This window comes from Ailuropoda melanoleuca, chromosome 11, assembly GCF_002007445.2.
Source record: "Ailuropoda melanoleuca isolate Jingjing chromosome 11, ASM200744v2, whole genome shotgun sequence".
Lineage (NCBI taxonomy): Eukaryota > Metazoa > Chordata > Mammalia > Carnivora > Ursidae > Ailuropoda > Ailuropoda melanoleuca.
Window position 1 is genome coordinate 39,627,798 of NC_048228.1, and position 5,605 is coordinate 39,633,402.

Sequence of the window (5,605 nt, forward strand, 5' to 3'; positions counted from 1 at the left end):
TGTCACCTTTCTATTTGAGGTATTTATTTGATTTTTGTTGTTCTGTTACAGGGAATGGAAGAGGGGTAGGGTTTCTTTGAGTTTGTTTGCCTATTCTAATTCTTTTCAATAGAATATTCTACACTGTGGCAAAAAAGCTAAGCTTATTGGAACCCTTCATCATATTGTTCATGCTGTGTTTTTCTTCTCTTTGGTTTAAGAAATCTTAAATTTAATAAAGCTAAAAAGATTACAATAAGATACTTTGTTTTAAATTCAGAAATGTCAGGGTAGCCATTTTAATTTCAGAAACTGCCTAATGATTACACTGTTACCTACATTTTAAAAATTTCTATTCCATGCATATATGCAGATGGGGGGAGGGGTGTGAGCACAAAGCTTCAGCTATGTTAGATCATTTTCTGTATAGTAGCAGAGTGTGAAACTAAGTATTCTGCAAGTTTGTGAAGTTTAGGGTTGTTTTCTAAAGCTTATGAAGCCAGAAAAACAACTATTAAAACAGGTGAGTTTACAGAATTCAAAGTAAATATTAACTCTTTCCTCAATTGTGAAATCTACATTTTTTAAAAGAAATGTCAGGATATGTGATACATAGTTTATTTCTGAATCAGATTTGTTGTAATAGTCCCAGAGTTAGATTTAGGCTTTAATTCAACCAACGATAGTTCAGAAATGTGTCATAAGACTTCAGTCTTAGCCAAGTAACTGCTTTTCAGTACTGCTCCGCCCTTCAGCGACTCAAAGCATATTGCATAATCACATTGTGGCAAAGGAGAGAACATTTGAGGTTTTAGTTTGAGACAACATGGTGGTCCATTTGATTCACTTTGGTTTCCTGCCAACCAGATCAGCACATTCTGGTTTGTAGGCTACCTCAACTATACAATTACTATAACTACAAGAGAATGTTGTTGCCGAGTGCATGGTGACTCTGGTATTCATTATGTAAATACACACAGTAATATCAAATGATTATCCTATATTAACAGAAATTAAGTTTTACACGGTACAGAAGACTGCAGCACCAGATCATGCCAACAAATGAGAACTGTCCTCTGTCTTATTTTTATTCCTCTGGGTAACATCAGTCTATGTTTTTGAATTTTATTTTTTTTAACAATTTTTAAAAGCAGATGGGAAAAATGGGTTTATAAGTCTTAAGACCTTAAGAGACACATAATTGTGTTTTCTAATGTGATGATTTCTGTAATTGTTTAGACTAATAAGGTGTCTTGAAAAAGAAATTCTGTACTTGCAAAATGAAAGTTAAAGAATGTAAAGAAAATGTATTTACCATAACTCTTGGTAGAAGCTATTTGACCTTTAAATGTTAAGAGTCATAAAAACTAAAATATTATAAAAGTAAGGAAAAAAAGTGAATATGCATACTAGCCGACACGTACAGGAGAGGTAAAGTTGCAGAAAAAGGAAGTTACCAGCAGGCATGCTTTTGTGGCTCTTTTAAGTGGCTCTACTTCATAAATGAAAAACATAATTATTATTTGTCCTGAAATTAAAATCTCAAACGTAGTTTCTTTTTCTGAGTAACATTATATGATAGTCTTAGAAATTACATAAGAAATAAGTTGGTACAAGTTAATTTAACTTTTTTTCTTTATTATCTACTTGACACGAAGTAGGGAGAATCTATTCGTAAAATATAAATATGTTTGGAGGGTGTTTTTTTGTTTTGTTTTCAAATTATTTGCATGGCTGCTTTAAGATTAACTCTTCTTGGGTTATTCTAATATACAGAATTTAAGTGGAAGAAAGAATACATGATTGTTAACTATGATTAAAGTTCTTCCAGATTTTTGAGCTAGAAACATAACATGTCCACTAATAATTTAATTTATAAATTAGCAAACTTTTTTTGCACTATCTCTAGTAAGAGCAAATGAGTGCTGAAATGTTTTAAATATACTTACATTTCTGTAGCCTCTTTGTCTTCCACTCCTTTCTCTCCTCCTTTATTAAGATTCCCTTCCTACAATTCTCAGAAAGGGCAGTTACTGCAAGACTCATGAATTTCATAAAAATGTGTCAACATGATAAAAAACTAAATTGGCTCGTTTAAAATCCAAAATAATATTTACTGTGGCTTTGAAAAGTAAAAAGTGATTGGTCGTTGCAAAATGACAACTTTCCTGACTAGGAATATTGAATATTGAGTGCTATGTATTATATTTTGTTAGTGTTGACTTGTCAAGGTTTTTTGGGGTTTTGGTTTTTGGCCTCTTTGGGGGAGGGGGGGTGGAGACAGAGAGGAATGGTCCAAACAAGAGATGAGACCCATCAGCTGAGGTGGGGACTCACCAGCAGTAGATCCAGCCACAGGCAGCCAGCACAGGGGACAGGAATGGGACAGCCGGTCAGTGGTGGGATATTCAGTTGGTGGTTTATTCTGAAAGGTCCGGCATGAGGTAGAATGGCAAAACTCAGTGTCTGCAGGTCTGGGAGTGGGCAGTCGTCAGGAAGACCGGATCAAAACAGAAGATTAAGAGCAAAGCAGGGCTCCAGTGTCAGGAGAGAGGAAGAGATGATCCATAGAGGAATTCAGATACAGATCGGACAAGCGTCCAGCTCTTGGAGCGGGGACAAGGTGCATGATTTATAATGAGGACAGAGTCTGTACCTGCGGAGGAGGATGGCGATGGGGAGCATGCAGAGGAGCTGCAGTGCATGGGTGGAGGTTCCAGGCCCTGTCTGTGGCTAGGGGGAGGCAAGTGGGATGCAGGAACCGGGAACCAGAGAGGCCATTTCCATCCTTACCTTACTCCACTCTTCACCTTGTGGAATTTCAGTTTCTGTGATTACGATTCTCTGTTATAAACACTCATGGCTGAACCACATGGTAGTCTACTCTACATTTTAGTTGCCTTCAGTTTTTTCATTGGTAAGGTAGGACTGTTATAAATAGACGTGCACTCATATATTCTCGTTCTAGATTAAATATCTTCTGTGATAAGAACTCTCTCTTCTGTAATTTCAGCACTTCTCCACCCTAGCCTAACTCTCCAGAACCATTCGTCCTCTTTTTTTCCCCAAGGAAACAAACAGTAGCTACAATTCTGCACTTGCTGCCATCTCATGTGGCAGGATGACTGCAGCTACAGTAGTTCAAACAGTAGGTGTCATTGTTCCCCAGATGCTCATTAGAGATTACCCACCCTGTTGAAGTGATTAAGGAAATGAAAGGGAAGAACAAGTTATGCCAAACTCTTAGCAAGATTGCTACAAAATAGACAAGAACCTGCAAACTTCAGGTGAAGAACATTCTTGGCAAGGCTGTCCATACCCTGGGCTCTCACAGTCTCGGCTGGACTCCCAGAAAGGCGCCCCTACATCAGTTGCTCCGATTACCAGCTTGCCATAGGCATTCTTTGCCACATCCAGCCTGTTACTGTCTGAATTCTTTGGCCTATTGTCTAGTCTGATCTGGCTAGGATCTTTTGCTAGTTCTCCTTTTATTCTTCAGGGTCTTCAGCATCTGCAAACTCGGATTTTGATTCCTGTGTATATTTCCACTGGGATTGAGGCTCTTAATCTCTACTCTCTATTCCTCTACATCTCTGTCCCCTCCCGTCTCACCTGTATTACCTTCACATTCCTTATGGCCAGGTTCAGATCCTGCCCTCATCCCATCCCATCCTATCCCGTCATGTCCAACTTCTNGTCCCACTTCTACTCTTCAATTCCTTCTTAAAAAGCTCCTGGATTATACATATAGTTTCTATACATGGATGAGACATGTAGCCTGTATACGAGGCCCATCTCTGCCTGTGCTTTATCAAAATCCTAACTGTGCTTCGGGGACTATGTACCTGTCGCCAGTCCTACTCACTGGGCTCTAAACAGCTCACTGGCCTCTGAGTGGGGGCTCCTTGCACACCTAACACCTACCATTTAGCAACTGCACTAATCTTCCCCTGCGTTTTCTTTCTCATTTTGTGCTCCACTGAAAGTCTGAAATTGACGGTCTTTATCAATTTCAGCCCAAGCTTTACTCAAGGTGCAAATTGAAGCTAAATTACTCTTTCAGCAGATTTGGAATTGCTTAGGGTCAATATCAGTATTTATATGTTTTCTGATTTTCCTGAATCAGGAACATCAGATAGATTTATATCTAAATAAGCTGTTTGGAATACAAATTCATTCTTTAGTATTTTAATATTTTTATTCCTTGAAACCAGGGATCATTAATTTATGAAAGTCTTTTAACTGTAGATTTACATTGAAGAAAAATTTAACTTTGAATAAATTGAGACTAAAACATTACCTGACATTAGATGGGATCTGAAAACTATCATACCACTCCTACCCTGATATGTAGAAAAGTGTTTATAGAGCATTTTTAGATCGCTCAAACAACTTGTGCTAGAATTTGTAGGTTTATTATTTTTTTTTGGTCATACTTGATTAAATTGTAATAGTTTCTTTTTCTTCTTAACTCTATTGTATGTTTTCTCAATCATCGTTTTGAGGTAAAAATCTCTCGTCAGTTGGGATACTTTAGGAAAGTGTAATATATCAGGCATTACATTTGTTGTTGACTAACAAGTGCAACGAACAAGCTGGCTATTTACTTGATTATCTACTTTTTTCCCCCCAGATAATAAAATCAACTAGATATTTGGGTGTCTTTAGACACAAATAACTATATATTAAGATTATTTGTTTCCCTTGTCCTTTTTAACTAGAACAGTATTTCTAAACTTAGGGAAGTATATCATCTCTGCCTATGGAGCTCTTTTTGGGGAGGTGGGAGGGTAAATATAAATAGCAAAATATAAATAACATAAAATTTATCATTTTAACCATTTTTTAATTATTTTTAAATTGTCACAAAATACACGTAGCATACAATTTGCCATCTTAACCGTTTCTCTCTCTTTTTTTAAAGATTTTATTTATTTATTTGACAGAGATAGAGACAGCCAGAGAGAGAGGGAACACAAGCAGGGGGAGTGGGAGAGGAAGAAGCAGGCTCACAGCAGAGGAGCCTGATGTGGGGCTCGATCCCATAACGCCGGGATCACGCCCTGAGCCAAAGGCAGACGCTTAACCGCTGTGCCAATCGGGCGCCCCGCCATCTTAACCATTTCTAAGTGGACTTCCACTAATGCATGAATCCAATACTTTTCTTAACACTTGTTATTTTCTGTTTTTTGGTAACACCATCATTATGATACATGCTTTGTACACTTTGAAGATGCCAGGGTCTCACTGGCCAAGATTCTGAGCCTTGCGTGGTGTTATGTGTCCATATTTTCAGTAAGTATCATGAGATAGTCTTTTCAACAATAAGTGCTGGGAAAACAGGATATTCACATGCAAAAGCATGGAGTTGGCCCCTCACCTAATATCATACACAAGAATTAACTCAAAATGGATCAAAGACCTAAATGAAAGAGCTAAATCTTTAANACCTAAATGAAAGAGCTAAATATTTAAGAACTCTTAAGGGAAAACATCAGACAAAAGCTACACAGCCCTGAATTTGGCAGAGGTTTCTTTTTTTTTTTTTTTTTAAAGATTTTATTTATTTATTTGACAGGGATAGAGACAGCCAGCGAGAGAGGGAACACAAGCAGGGGGGGGGGGG

General features: G+C 37.6%; 1 protein-coding gene across 9 annotated transcripts in view; it reads left to right on the plus strand.

Moving 5' to 3' along the window:
- The window catches only part of FAM13A (family with sequence similarity 13 member A), a 339,281-nt gene that overhangs the window by 253,571 nt on the left and 80,105 nt on the right, over positions 1 to 5,605 (plus strand). For 2 of the 9 annotated variants that reach the window (XM_034671519.1, XM_034671521.1), the window contains exon 1: positions 7 to 19. The exons of the other annotated variants lie outside the window; for them this stretch is intronic. The gene's annotated coding sequence lies outside the window, so the exon portion shown is untranslated. Of the gene's footprint in view, positions 1 to 6; positions 20 to 5,605 lie in introns of those variants that run through there. 9 annotated transcript variants of the gene reach the window in all.